This window comes from Carassius carassius, chromosome 41 (genome assembly GCF_963082965.1).
Source record: "Carassius carassius chromosome 41, fCarCar2.1, whole genome shotgun sequence".
In the NCBI taxonomy this organism is placed as follows: domain Eukaryota; kingdom Metazoa; phylum Chordata; class Actinopteri; order Cypriniformes; family Cyprinidae; genus Carassius; species Carassius carassius.
Window position 1 is genome coordinate 17,159,860 of NC_081795.1, and position 16,195 is coordinate 17,176,054.

General features: G+C 44.3%; 1 protein-coding gene and 1 pseudogene across 2 annotated transcripts in view; one reads left to right on the forward strand and one right to left on the reverse strand.

Annotated features, from left to right (window-relative positions):
- LOC132122909 (trafficking protein particle complex subunit 6b-like) overlaps window positions 1-16,195 on the forward strand; it is a 104,364-nt gene that overhangs the window by 54,116 nt on the left and 34,053 nt on the right. The gene's annotated exons all lie outside the window — the stretch shown is intronic.
- LOC132122910 (calcium-activated chloride channel regulator 4-like) overlaps window positions 1-16,195 on the reverse strand; it is a 32,959-nt pseudogene that overhangs the window by 11,092 nt on the left and 5,672 nt on the right.

The following is a 16,195-nucleotide window of genomic DNA, read 5'->3' on the forward strand; positions in this document are numbered from 1 at the left end:
AGTAAGTGCAAGGGCCAGTCGCATTTCCACTGTCACTCCCGGGGCTTGATCGTGCCTCGTCGGGGCTTCCTCGGGGCCAACTGCCAGGGTTTTTTGGCCCGACGAAAACCTTGGGCCAAAGCGGGCCAGCCGGGGCTGGAGGAGGGGTTATGAACAATAGATACAGTCGGCATCTAGTCATAGCTGGGGGCGTGGCGAGGGCAGAGTCGGCGTGGGGGAAAACACTGCGAACATCGTGTGTATTTGAATGACAAAAATGCACATATTGAGCGCTCATTCCCAGAGACACGTAGAACAATTGTAGTCTGTTTTAACTTTAATATTCATATACACTAGTCCATATCGATATTTGATTCATTTTAGAGCTAATGTAGAATTTTAGAGCCCCAATTCCGTGACGTTCTGCTTTATACAGCAAGTTCTATTTTTGACTGGATTCCGCGATTCAATCGTTTCGCAAACACAGACAGGGTGAATTTATGAATGAAAGTGTAAAAATGCTGACACAAAACTAAGTTGTTACGTGTCCACACGCTTTTCTAAGTGGGTTTATGTTCGACACTAGGCTAACGTTACATAGTTTTGCTTCAGGTAGAATGATAAGTCTAATTATATATGCATGCCACTTTCTGAAACAACCTTACACAGTTTTGATAACGTTAATAATGAACACGATGTTAATATAGCCTGCCTGTGATGAAATGCCGACTGCACACATACACCTGCTTAGTCTTGGGATTCCACAACTTCCCTTGATCATCCTCACAACTTATTGCTTAGCCATTTTGTCATCCTGTCCGGTTTTGTATGTTTATTAGGAAGGATGTAGAACTTCAATTCATAATTTGTTAGTTTATTGGAGGTACAGAAAACGACACAGCAACTCTTCGGCGTGATTTTCCCGTGTATTTCAATTGGCGCCAAGGCAATGTTTTCCCCCACGGGCTCACATCACGTGACGGGGCGTTTCCGGGGGCGTTCCCAGACCAACCGTCTGTATCTATGGCGGAGTTTCAGTGCCATATATCATAACAAAATGTTATGCTATAACACCAGCATTAAAGACTTTTTAAAATAACTTGAGCTCAAAACTCACTTTCAGTCATCAGCGAATGTTTGAAATAACTTGATCCGATGTGGATTATAATCACTCAAGGCAGAAATATTTATAAGCGATGGAAAAGACTATGCACGCTAGCCATCAACGTTACCATAGTAAACATGGTAAATATGACTGCTTGGAGAAATCAGACGTCATCATCTTATTCTCTATCACAATCGTGTATTTATTAAGTAACTTATATTATCTGTCATAAGTCTCATCTTGAGAGTTTAGCTCCGCGTAGCCTATGTCATAAAATATAATAATGTTTTATGTTCGGGAGCTTTTATAAAAAAATATAGAGCGTCAGCACTGCGGATCATTTCAGAAAGCTAACAGCTATAACACCAGCATTAAAAATAAAAATTAAACACTTTTTTAAATAAGTTGAGCTCAAAACTCACTTTCAGTCAGTAGCGAGTGTTTGATATAACTTGATCCGATGTGAATTATAATCATCATACAAGGCAGAAATATTTATAAACGATGCTAAAGACTGCAGAGTCCTGCACGGGTCCATTTTTGGAGACCCGTGCCCACCCGTACCCGCAAAGTTCAGCACCAGATCCGACCCTCTCACCCCTGATAATATAAAAATTAAATCCAGACTCTTTAATATTTGGCCCGTTACCCGACCTGCGCCCGCGATAAATCACACACGCTAAAAACATTCCATTTAAAGTGTTTTATATCTCGCACCTCTCTCAACATCACAACAACATCATGAATGGGCTAATGAAATAGGCTAAAGTGCGCTTTCAAGTAGTCTACCATCGGCACCTAAATAGGCTATGGAACCTGATAACTATACGCAAATAGACCTATTAATGAAAAAAAAAGAACAAGAAAAAAATACAACCTGAGCCTGTCGCTCACAAACTATGGATTTACTTTCCCTTAAGGTTAATGCACAGATAAAGGATATCGTCCCCAAGACAAGGTTTAAGCTGCGTTCTCCATTCTTGAATTTCAAATTTAGCTGTGGAAAAGTCTCTCTTACTCGCAGCCCTCGAGAAGCTCAACAAAAGTCGCACTGTCGCAGTGGTGGTGACGTGATGGGTCAATTGTCATATCGTTGTTGATGTCACGGTTCAGGGTGCTTCATCGGCTTCCCTGATGTCTGTGTCCTGCCATTTTCTGCAGCTCGTGACCTGGGCAATGATCAGGTCAAAGTGACCTGATTGCCCTTACCTGTCGCTTGTTCCCATTTTCCCTTATATTCCCTGCTGTGTCTGTCCCATGTTGTCCGTAGATTTTGTGTTGACTTTGTGACAGTACTGTGTGTCTGTTTCCTTACCTGTTTTCCACTGTGTTGCTCAGGACGTCTAGACGAGGAGTCTTACGTTGGCCGTGTGCCCGAGATCCTCTGTCTCGTTTTTCCACGTCCCGTTGGGCATTGCAACAGTGGTGGTATCCACAGCCTGTGTCAGCAGGTGACTGTACGGACGGCTTTGGAGTTGTTACACTTGGGGTTTTGTTTGTGTGTGTGTCTTCACACATTGGATTATTTTTGGATTCACGGTTGTACCAAATAAACTGTTTCACTTATCCTCTGCGTTTGAGTCCTCTCTCTTCACGCCTGACAGTTGCGTTTGTGTAATGGTAATTTAGACATACAAATATTGCACATAATTTACATCCGCGCTACTACCCGCCCCGCAAGGAGATAATTATCCGCCGCATGCCCGCCCGTGAATTTTAGGAATGTCACAATCCACCCGTTTTAGCCACTTTTATGCGGGTACCCGACCCGTTGCAGGAGTCTACAAAAGTCGCTAAATGCACGCTAAATATTAACATTACCATAGTAAACATGGTAAACTGTGACCGCTGGAGAAATCAGAGGTCAGCTTCTTATTCTCTATCACAATCGTGTATTTATTTAGTAACTTATATTATCTGTCATAAGTCTCCTCTCGAGAGTTTAGCTCCACGTAGCCTATCATAAAAATATAATAATGTTTTATGTTCGGGAACTTTTATAAAAATAGACATATCATTCATTCTAAATGTAACGTACAGGCTACTGTAGCTACAAATAAACAGTATTTCTGTATGACTAATTTTGAGTCCCGATAAATTAATTCATTATGATCAATGTATCACTATAGTAAAACATCGATGCTTTTGAATTTAAATATTTAACAAAGCATTCAAACAAACAGCCACTTTTATCATGTTCGTTTTGTGATATCGCTAGTTCCAGTGATTTATTTCTTATTAGTTTTCTGATAGCTTCTCTTTGTTGGTGAAATGATTGGTTGCGTGACATTGTTCTGAGAGGCGTGTAAAGGGTGGCTTTTAGTGAAGTGCAGCGGAGCTTCAGGCTCGACAGTGGAAACGCAGCACTATTCTGGCCTCGGTGCTACTGGCCCAAGGCTATTAGCCCCGCCCGGCCCGGTTTGAGCCTGGCTCGCACTAGCCCGACAGTGGTAACATGGCAATTGTAAGGTTTAATTGTCTATTTAATAAGCATATGTGTCATAGCAAGGTGGTATGTGTGTGCAGCGATAGAGTTCTGCAAATGTATTACATTTTGCACAATATGATGACAATAAAGGCTTTTTCTTTATTTTTACTTGCATCAAACTTGTTTCTTTTCACATAAATATAATCTTTGATACGCCAATAAATTAGACCTACGTCATTTTTCTTTGCAGTTCATTTTGTGTCTACCCCAGCCACCCCTGTCTCTCCCGGTGGGATGGCCGATTCTAGACCGGGGTCTACAAACAGGAGGACCGCCAGCCCAGCACCACTGCACAGTATGGTCGCAAGCCCAGCGCCACTGCACAAGGTGGTCGCCAGCCCAGTGCCACAGCACAAGTTGGCTGCCGGCCCAGCGCCACAGCACAAGTTGGCCACCGGACCAGCGCCACTGCACAAGATGGCTACCGGTCCAGAGTCATGGCACAAGATGGCCGCCTGTCCAGCGCCTCTGCACAAGATGACAGCCACAGTTGACCCTCCAGAGTCGAGTCAGGTTCCCGTTGACCCTCCAGAGATCCCGAAGCGCAGATGTGTCGAAACACTTATCCGAAGCGTGATTCGAAACACCCATGTCACGTGACTATGACCAAACGAAGCCTCGAAGTGTTTCACTAATTGTTAAATCAGGTGTGGTCCGCCGAATCAGCGTTTGATTGGAACGGTCGGGAACAGACCACACAATCGCACATCTGTATAAAAGTGAAATAAACGCATTTTGACCTCGTGGGTTTTTGTGAGAGGAGTTTGACTTTGAGATAGCGGATTTTTGGTGATATAGTGACATAGTGCGATTTGATTAGTTATAGGCAATTTAGACTTACATTTAAATTTACACAACACATTGACTGAGAGGCTAGAGACAGACAGAGTAAACATATAGTGACACATTAATAGATACATAGATATAAATATATATAGACAGCTAGATTAATAGATAGATACATATATAGATAGATTACAGATACATATATAAATACATATATTATAGATAGATACATATATAGATAGATTATAGATACATATATAAATACATATATTATAGATAGATACATATATAGATACATAGATTATAGATACATATCTAGATACATAGATCGATTCATATATAGATAGATAGATTTGGATAGATAGATAAAATGGAAGCTCCCCAGAAGAGATGCCGTACATCTGTGGTGTGGGAGCATTTCCATTTAGAAACCCCAAATAAAGTGAGATGTGTGTATTGTGATCGGCAGCTAGCCTACTGCAACAATACATCATCCATGATGCGCCATTTGAGGAGCACTCATCCTGCCATTTTGCAGGGTGCAGAGGATGGCATTCCCCCTGTACCTAGGCCTGCTACTGACACTGCTGGGCCATCTAAGCAAGGTATGCATTGTTTGGGATATAATTATAATTGAAATATAATTACAACCTTTTGGGACACTGTTTATAAAGTTTATAAGTTATATAAAGCACTGATTATAAACACTGGAAGGTTTCCAAATAATGAACCAGTAGGCTATACTTTTAATAGATGTGCACTAATTGAAGCTGTATTTTTCCAATGTATTTGTCTGAAAGTATGTTTTGTCTTCTCTTTTAAAAGTCAGACAGAGGGAATTGGATGAGGCTCTTATAAACATGGTGGTGAAGGATCTGCAGCCCTTCACCATCGTGGACGATGAGGGATTCAGGGCATTTGTGAACAAGCTTGATCCAAGCTATGTCCTCCCATCCCGGAAGGTGCTTAAAATAATGGTCAGTGAAAAGTACAACAAAGCCAAGGAGAAGACAATGGAGGACCTACAAAAGGCAGAATTTGTTAGCCTTACAGCTGACATGTGGTCCTCCATTAATATGGATGGATATCTTGGTGTGACTTGCCATTACATAACACCAGAGGCAAAAATGGCAACTGTTGTACTGGGTGTAAGGAGGTTTTACCAAACCCACACAGCCCAGCATCTCATGGAGGCTAAAGCCTTGCTAATGGCTGAGTGGGGAATAACCTCCAAAGTTCAGTGCATGGTGACTGACAATGCATCTAACATGATCCTAAGTGCCCAGCTACTCCACCTTCGCCATGTCCCATGTTTTGCTCATACTTTAAATTTGATTGTGAAAAAGGCACTAGATCAAACCCCAGTCATCAATGAAATACGCCAGAAGGCCAGAAAGATAGTGGGGTTGTTCAGATCCAGCTGCAAAGCAAAGGACAAGCTTGTGGAGATGCAGAGCTTGATGGGAAGACCAACTCTGAAACTGATACAGGAGGTTGACACGAGATGGAACAGCACATTTGACATGCTACAGCGCTTGTATGACCAACGTGAACCAGTGGCTGCTCCACTTTCCAACTTAAACAATGATACTGCTCCCCTGACAAGTATTGATTATGACATTATTGAACAATCATTGTCAATACTGCAACCATTCAAACTCGCAACAACAGAGATGTCAGAGGAAAAGAGAGTGTCTGCTTCAAAGCTTATACCACTGTACAGGATGTTGCAGCACAAGCTTGCACAGAAAAAAGGAAATGCAACGCAGGAATCAACTGTTCAATTAGGTAGGCCACAATGACCATACTACCCATGTGATTGGCCATAACTGTCATATTATTGTCATTATTATAAATATGTGTTTCTCCTGTTTTGGCTCATAGGCTCACATCTGCAAGAAGGTCTGCACTCCAGATGTGGAGGTTATGAGAGTTTTAGAGCCTTGGCACTGTCTACACTGCTGGACTCAAGGTTAAAAAATGTGGCATTTGGAAATGCTGCCAAAGCCCAGGAAGCTGAAAAGCATATCACACTGGAGTGTGCTTCACTGATGCGTTCAAACACAAATCCTGGTGAGCAGTTTCAGTCTGTGTTATGTTATGTAATCTGAATCATGTAATATAATATATCCTTCATATATGCCGTCAGTTTAGGATTTGTTACTAATTGCTGTTTTCATTTTTATTCAGACACAGAAATGTCAACATCACACCCATCATCATCATCATCATCATCATCATCACCATCACCATCACCATCAACATCAACACCAGTAGAAACACAGGACAGTTTATGGGAACTTTTTGATACTCGCATCCATCAAACCAAGATGATACACAATGCTACAGCTGATGCCACAGTGGAAGTGAAAAAATACATCAACGATGCGTATTTGCCCAGAACTCATGATCCACTAACTTACTGGAAAGAGAGAGCAGTAATCTTTCCTCATTTGTATGTCCTTGCAAAAATATCTTTGTATGCCAGCAACAAGTGTCCTTTGTGAGAGGATTTTTTCAAAGGCTGGAAAAATTATCTGTAAAAAAAGAAGTAGGCTAAGTCCTTCCACAGCAGATAAATTAATATTTTTGAATAAAAATCTCTAAAAAAGTGAGACATTGTGGCTTGATTTCTTTTATAAATATTCATTTTTCATGACCAAAATAACATTATGCACAGTGAGGAGCCTATAGGTTACAAGCTTCACATATTAGAACATTATAATAATAAAAAAACAACACATTTTTTTAATGGCTTGTCAAGGTTGTTTCAGATCAACACCTGCAAGTGACCACTAGGTGTCACCGTTGAGACGGGTGTCGGATTGATTCGAAGCCTCAAAACAATATGGCACATTTGGTTCAACTGTTTCATTGGTTCACGAGGCCTCGATTTTGCCATCACTAGAGTCAGGTCAAGTCACCGTTGACACTCATGAGTCAGGTCAAGTCACCATTGACACTCATGATTCAGGTCAAGTCACCGTTGACACTCATGAGCTAAGCACTACCACAGTTAGACCTCAGGAGTCAAGTCACCGGTGATCTTCAAGGACAAAGTCAAGTCACCGGTGTTCTTCATGGACAAGGTCAAGTCACCATTGATCTTCATGTGCAAAGGCAAGTCACCAATGATCTTCATGGCCTTGTCCCTTTATCACAGTAATTGCACTCCTGTTAATTGCACTCAGGTGTCTTCACTTCATAGTCATTACCCTGCCTATATTGACTGGTCTGTTTCTGTTTGTTTTCATGGAGTCCTTTCTTTCCGTCACCCAGTTTCCTCGCCTTCCGAGTTTCAAGTTCTATATTCCTGTTCCTGTTCCTATCCCTGTTTGTTTGTTTGTTTGGATTGATTTTTGGTTTTGACCCTCTGCTTGTTGGATTCTGAATTTGGATTACCCATTAAACTCACACTTCGTTTGGATCTCTCGTCTCCTGTGTTTCCCTGGGTTCCCGAACGTAACAAGTTCAAACTCCATCAGGTGGCTTCTTGATGGAAAACAATGCATCGTTTTTGTTGTTGGTGTTTTTTTTTTTCATAGTTTATCCAAGCCTTTTTATTTGAAGCACGTTTTATTTTTATTGTATAAAACAGAATTAGAATTCATTAGATACTGATTATACAATATTTGCTTAAAGTTGTCTTGTGTTTACTGAGAAATAAAGCCAATAGTTTAAGATTCTTTTAAGTTTGAACATTATTAATTGAAAATTGAAAATTATTAATTCATGAAATTGTCACATGACTTTTACTGGCAAATTTCTTCTCACCTGTGATTCCCGGCGGTTTTAGAGGACAATTACTCCTTGTCGCCCCGTGTCACTTCAAATAATAGTAAAATGGCGAACGTGACAAGTATGAAAGCCTCATGCATTTGGGAAGGTGCTTGCAGTCAGCGGAGGTACACGGAATGGAACCAGGCGAAAGTATAAATCCTGCTTCAGTTAAGTAAAAGTTTTCAGTCCAATGATCCAGGAAGCGAATGCATTCAAACAATCCATCCAAAACAGCGCTAATATAATGGAAACTAGGCTGATTACATCAGAGATTGCAGAGCTCTGTCATATTCTGTGATTGTCTCTGAAGAACGTGAGTCCTCACACGCGCTGAAGTACAGACTGAACAGATTGTCAACACATCCCACCGCTGTATGGCCAGATGAGACACAAACTACGGTTTCTCGACTGGATAAGCAGTCTTGCTAGTAAAGTTTTTAAGGATTAAGACTGCAATCAAGGTAAATACGATTGCGGTGGCATACAGAAGTCGTACAGTAAGCAGGCTTGAGTCTGTTATATTAATATGTGTATGAGTGCTCTTGACACACTGATCACATATATCAATATAGGTGATGGCGGGTGCCAAAAACCTCAGAATCTTCGACTGAACAAGAGTTATGAGGCTGGAAGGTTTTCCACACGTTAGGTTACGTAATGTCTCGTTCCCTCCTCTCAGGGAACAAAGGTTACGTGAGTAACCGGAGACGTTCCCTTATCGAGTCGGTCTCTCGACATTATGTATGGGGAACAATAAAACCCTCGCTGTGTGGGAAATACTGTCCGGCCCAGCTCGCATTGAGCCACAGAAGAGCATAAGCACTAGTTCTTACAGCGCATTAGCTCTAGGTCGGGTACCGGACCTGGTTGAAACACCTCTTGGCACAGAGCCAAATCAGCTCTTACATCATCGTAATCTAGTGCACCCAGATAAGCAACACTGGTGTGATATGGGGAAAATGCAGCAATATGTTGGTGATTAGATATTGAATGAATACCTCAACTGCAGCTATTACTAAAAAAACTCACGCTGTCTATATGACCTGGTCGAAACCATGGCTAGGGCACGCGCCAGGCAAGGCGTGCCCATAGCCTAGTCCAATGACTGCTCAACTCCCTCCTCCTGCACTGACAGCACATGTGACGCGAACGAGGGAATTTCCAAATTATAGAATCTCGCAAACGTGTTGCGAGACGACCAGCCCGCTGCGAAGAAAGTGTCCTGAAAAGACATGCCTTTCGCCCAACCCAATGACGACGCCAAACTCCTTGTGGAGTGGGCGTGCACCCCGATTGGGCAGGCGGTTCCCCGGGAAGCATAAGCTAGTCGCACAGCCTCCACTATCTAGTGTGATAGCCTCTGCTTCGACAGCGCGCTGCCCTTCTTGGCACCCTCGTAGCAGACGAAAAGCTGCTCTGAAGTTCGAAACTGGCCAGTTCTGTTCACATATGCACACAGGGCACGCACGGGGCACAAATCGCACTTATGAGACACTGAATTACTGTCCTCCTCGGGGCAAAATGCTTGAATTGTAAATATCTGAGCTCTGAACGGCGTTGAGAGTACTTTAGGCGAATAGCCGCGTTTGGGTAAAAGTCTGACCCTAAGAGGTCCCTTCTCGGCGGGATCCGCCACGGGGAAAGCCGCGACATGTTCACCAGTTCCGGGAACCAAGGCTGGTTGGGCCATTTGGGTCAACGCACATCTCTCCTCCCTGATCTTTTGCAGCACCAGCCGCATTAACTTAACTGGGGGAAAACCATACTTCCGTTCCTTGGGCCAGCGGCTCGACAGCGCGTCTCCCCCAGGGGGGATGCTTTCAGCGAGAAGTACAGAGGGCAGTGGGCGTTCTCTTGCGACCCAAAAAGGTCGATCTCCGCTTTGCCAAACAGATTCCAGATCATATTTATCGTTTGCGGATGGAGCCTCCATTCTCTGTGTACAATGCCGTCCCTGGACAGCATGTCCGCGCTGCAATTCAAACTGCCCTGTACGTGCACTGCTCGAATCGACAGAAGTACCCTGTCTGTCCATAACAGCAGCTGTCTCGCTAATCCCTGCAGGGATTGCGAACGCAAACCTCCCTGCCGATTGATGTACGCCACCACCGCCGTGTTGTCCGTTCTGATGAGAACATGATGGTGTTTCACAAACGGAAGGAAACTCTGCAGCGCTAGATCAACTGTTTCCATCTCCAAGCAGTTTATATGCCAGCGCGTCTGGTCCCCTGTCCACGTACCGAATGCTGGTCTGCCATCGCATAGGGCTCCCCAGCCTGATAGTGAAGCATCCGTAGTGACCACTACACGTCTGACCACTCTGCCCATAGCAGCACCCTGCTCGAATATGGTTGTGCCAAACCAAGGCGCCAGAGTCTCGAGACATGAACGCGTTATGATAAGGCGTTCCGTTCCCGCTCTCCACGCCCGCGGCTTCACTCGGCTCTGTAACCAGTGTTGAAGCGGTCTCATGTGCAACAAGCCCAGTCTGCAGACGGAGGCTGCGGCCGCCATCAGACCGAGCAACCTCTGAAACGTTCTTAAGGGGATAGCTCTGTCTTGAACAAAGAGGGTTAGTGTATTGTGAATCGACTGAATTCTCGGCTCTGACAGCTTCGCGATCATAGTGCGAGAGTCCAGTATCATACCCAGGAATGTGATATATTGGTGCGGCTGCAGTGTGGTCTTCTGAATGTTCACAGACAGCCCCAAACCTGTCAGATGGGCAAAGAGTCCGTGTTTGTGTTCCTCGAGAGTGCTTCTCGACCGTGCGATGACTAACCAGTTCAGTATGTGCATTCCACTGAGCTTCAGGGGAGCGAGCGCTGTATTCATGCACATTGTAAATACGCGGGGAGCCAAAGCGAGCCTAAACGGCAACACTTTGAACTGGTACGCCACACCCTCGAATGCACAACACAGGAAGCGCATGTGATGTGGGGCTATCTGGATGTGGAAGTATGCATCCTTTAGATCCACTGCAATGAAGTAATCGTCGGGTTGAATGTGCGCGAGGATCTGCTTCACAGTTATCATCTTGAACGTGCGTTTCGCGAGCGCTTTGTTCAGTAATCTCAGGTCTAAGATGGGGCGCATACCTCTTTTCCTTTTTCGGAACTAGAAAATAACGGCTGTAGAACCTCGGGCACTATCTCTACTGCTTGTTTGGCCAGGATAGAGGATATCTCTGCTCGTAGCAGCGGGGCGCTCTGTTCTGATACTTCTGTCATAATCACACCGCCGAAGCGGGGCGGTCTGCGAGCGAACTGGAGCGTATAGCCGCGTTTTATCGTGTTGATCACCCAATAAGATGCCGCGGGGAGCGTCGCCCACGCGCTCAGATGACTCAATACAGAGGTTATTAATGCATGCTGCGGCGGGGGCTGCGCGCCAGCCACCGGGGAAGCATTGACCACAATATGAACGGCAGGTGACTCGTTCCGCGGCATCTTGCACGGGAACATACATGGTCACCTCCTCGGGATTCCCCGAGCTTCTGCTTTGAGAAGCGTCTCTCGGGGGAGAGGCTTCGCTTATGTAGCGGGTAATAGTAGAGGGAGGAAGAAAGCTCTTTTGCTGAGGCATGTAATGCATATTTTTGAAATTTATTTACATTGTTGACGAACTCTAGGCGGGAACACGCCCTCTTCGCCGCGGGTCTGACGAACACGTCTCGCGCTCTCTTCCCCCTGGCACGAGCATCAGGAATGTTGATCCTTCTTGCCCACCGGGCGCACTTGGCTGCTAGAGGCCGGTTTAGTACCAAAACGGGGCTTCCTGGGCTGCCTCTTGCGGAACGGTGGCTCTGGCTCACGACGCTCTACCGCGCTTGGGAAAGCGAGCCTGGTATATCCCGCCGGGCGCTGCGCTGAAGAAGACCTGGACCTCGCTTGCAGGGGGGGCTTGAAACCGTTTCGGCAGGAAATGAGGCATCATCTTAGACTGCTTGATGGTCTCGGCGTATTTCCCAGACAGAGATTCCACCGCGACACCGAAAAGACTGATGGGGCTCACCGGCGCATCCAGGAACTGCCTCTTTTCGACATCGCGCATGCCGGACAGCGTCAGCCACAGATGGCGATGCAGGACCACAAGGTTGCTCATATTGCGGCCGATTCCCTGCGTGACCTTCTTCGACGCCGCGAGATCCGCCGCCGTGCGCAGCTTCCTGAGCGACTCTGGGTCCGGGCTTCCCTCGTCCAGGGACCCCAGGAGCCGAGTAGGATTGCCATCGTGTGGAGGGCAGATGCTGCATGTTCAGCTGATATGTACGCCTTCTCGGCGATGTGAGCAGTAGCTCGACATGGCCTAGAAGGCAAAGAGGTGGTTTTCCAGCCGGGAGAATACGCCAGGTGGGCCGCAATAGCATCCTCGACGGGAGGCGGTCGCGCATATCCTAATTTCTCCACCCCTTCCACCGTCGTCAGCAGCACGCTCCCGGGTCTGAGGCATTAGTAGACATTGCGTCGTCTTCGTCATATCCAAACGAGACCATTTCCCGCGCTTCTAGTGGAGGGCGGTAACTGGCCTCAGAGTAGAGCAGAGTAACTGGCCGGTTCGCGGCTCAACGGCGTCAGACGGGGGAGAGGCAGGAGATACAGGGCCACTGTTACGGGTAACGGCCAGCCTTGCACAAAGGATCTTGATGGGAAGCTCCTCACAGGCACGACATCCCGATCCTTCGAATGCCGCCTCTGCGTGAGCCCGACCCAGGCACAGCATACACTGCTTGTGTGCGTCCGGGAAATCAATGGGCCCACCACACATGTGGCAAAGTGACATTTTAAGAGTAAAAATCACCGGAACGCGAGAGAATGCGTGAATCCACGGCAAAGCCAGACTCAAGTGAAGAAAAAAAGATTCTGAGGTTTTTGGCGCCCGCCGTCACCTATATTGATGGCTGTCAGCCAATCAGGTGAGGGCGAGGGCGTCATTGGCTATTTGCAAGCAAAAGAGTTATTCAATCAGACTTCATAATTTAGAGGAAACGGATTTCCCCATACGTAACATACTGTCTCTTCTCGCCCCATTCGAACAGATGACCAAGGAAATAAGCTCGGCTAAAGCCTCGGCTGCAGAGGTTATTCCTTTGATAGGAGCACTGAAGCGTCTGCTGGGAAAAGATGTGGAAACAGATCACGGTGTAAAAACAGCTAAAAAGACTCTTTTGGAGGCTGTTAAAAAGCGCTTTCGAGACACAGAGTCCAACCCTCTATACTGTATTGCAACTATACTACCCCGCGCTTTAAAGAACATTATTTCGACGAACAGAAAAAGCAGCGAGTGCGTGAAATGACACAAAAAGAACTGAAGGAGATTGAAACATCTGGTGAAGGAAGAGATTTGACGGGGAGTGCACTGCAAACGGTGCCCGAGAAACGGTCACGTACAAGTGAGGAGGCGTACAATCCCTCACTTTCTGAGATGTTTGACGAAATTTTACAGGAAAGCACCCCAATTCGTAGCGGTGTTGAAACAAGTGCAGCCGCACAACAAATAGAGATGTATCTAGCTGAACAACCCATTGCCAGAAGCGACAATCCTCTGGACTACTGGCGCGCAAACAAAGACCGCTTTCCATTGCTTGCACAGATTGCACGCAGGTATTTATCTGCCCCAAGCACCAGCACAGACAGTGAGAGACTATTCAGTGCAGCATCTCATGTTGTTAATGAGAAGAGGAACCGTCTTTCTTGTCAAAAAGCTGAGCAACTTTTGTTCTTAAAGAGAAACCTGACACATTTCCTTAAATAAACAGCAGTCAAATTTTCTGTTTATATAGGTGACATTAAAATTTGCGTAGCACTGCACAACTGTGTTTCCTAAGGCTACATAGGCTTAAATGTTGTTTACAGTTTGAGTTTGGATTAAGTTCTATTGCTGTTTTTGCACTGTTGTTTTGCACAGAAATTTAAAATGCAAGTAAATAATTGTTTACATGCAGCAACAGAATAGAGGCCGACTGCCATTCTGTGATTTTTGAAAGAAAATTGTGGATTGTTTTTTCCCCCACAAATGTTAAACTATTTTATTCAATGGAAGAAAACTTGAAGAATAATATTATTTATTTATTGTTAAAAAATATTTTAGGTTTTGTTATGTAACTGTAAGTGTTAATAAAAGTTTGATGATTGTTCTATTGGTTTGTGATTTTTCATTTCAGATCCATTAAAAATTAAGCAATACGTATTTAAAAGAAGCTATTTTCGGCTTCAGTTTCGGTTTCGGCCAAGTGCATCCTAAATTTTCGGTTTCGGCCCAGAATTTTCATTTCGGTGCATCACTAATATATATATATATATACATACATACATACACACACACACACACACACACACACACACACACACACACACACACACACACACACACACACAGGTGCGGGTCATAGAATTAGAATATCATCAAAAAGTTGATTTATTTCACTAATCCCATTCAAAAAGTGAAACTTGTATATTATATTCATTCATTACACACAGACTGATATGTTTGTTTATTTGTTTATGTTTATTTCTTTTAATTTTGATGATTATAACTGACAACTAAGGAAAATCCCAAATTCAGTATCTCAGAAAATTAGAATATTGTGAAAAGGTTCAATATGGAAGACACCTGGTGCCACACTCTAATCAGCTAATTAACTCAAAACACCTGCAAAGTCTTTAAATGGTCTCTCAGTCTAGTTCTGTAGGCTACACAATCATGGGGAAGACTGCTGACTTGATAGTAGGGTTGTAACGGTATGAGATTTTCACGGTATGTTAATAGTCTCAGAAAAAATTTAATTAATCAAAAACAAGAAAATTTTACTATTGATTAATTATTAGTTGAATAACTTATATTTATCATTAATAATTCATACAGATTCATAAATTCTTAAATTTTTCTGAATTCTGTACTTATATGATTTAATAAAAATATACTATAAAAAAAAAACTTTAATTTGGACGGGTTGTATTGAAGAGCTTTGAGTGTCAATTTATTTGTTTTTGACAGTGATTTTCTCAAATAAAATGATGAAATGATTATTAATTGTTCTCTCAGTGAGGCTCTCATTGTATGTGTTCATGTCCTCAGATAGTGAGACAGCAGGCACTGTTAAACCTGGCACTTTAAAGGGTAACTAATCCCCTGGTCAGAGCCTGACTCCACCGACTGGCAATATTTGAAAAATGCTGAAAAGTGGGCAGAGCACAGCGGAGATAGAGGGGACGAACCGAGGGCGGGGCTGAGCGGGTGGGGCATGAACCTGAGACCCGCAGTGATTGATTGATTGACAGCTGTTGTCAGAGTCGCTAAAAAGGAGAGTGACTGTAGTGACGCAAGTAGCTTTGCAACAGAGCGTTCATCTGAAGTAGAGGACTTTTCTCGCCCACCTTCACCTGAAGTGGAGAATGTCGAGGTGTCTGCGGACACAGGGACAGGGCCTTAACCTTATCAATTCGAGCCGCTGCAGTCTTAACTCCCGCATCGCGCTCGGCACTGTGTCGCTTTTCAGCACGAGCTGTGTGGAGAAGCCCATTTCCCCCTCCATTGCGTTGGAGAAGCAATCCCGCATAAAATGCAGTTTGCACACTCCAGCTTTAGGCGGGAACTCAAGGTCATTCAGACCAAGTGCATGCAACCACTGGCACCTAAATTTAAAGTCTGCTGGAAACTATGCACTCCAGCAGTGCTGTTGCAACCTACACCTACGTACCATCCTGACCACTGTAAATAAATCTACGCTAACTTAAAGCTATCCTAACTGATGCAATACTATGCTACTAACTATGCTTCTAACAATACCAACGTTACACTAACAACTATGCTAATTAACTACATAGGCTACACAAAATAATCTAAATAACTATATAAATGCTATGCTAAATAGATGCTAAAATACTAATAAATATCCTGATCATTTCAATACTCGCAATTCCAGCTCCTGACTCACTACAGTGATTTTGACGGAACAAGATGGTTTTATACTGCCAAGGGCGTCGTAAGCTGGAAACTGCCTACGTCACCTGCCACCGCTTACGTCACGTACCACCGCAAACATCCAGTAGGAAAAA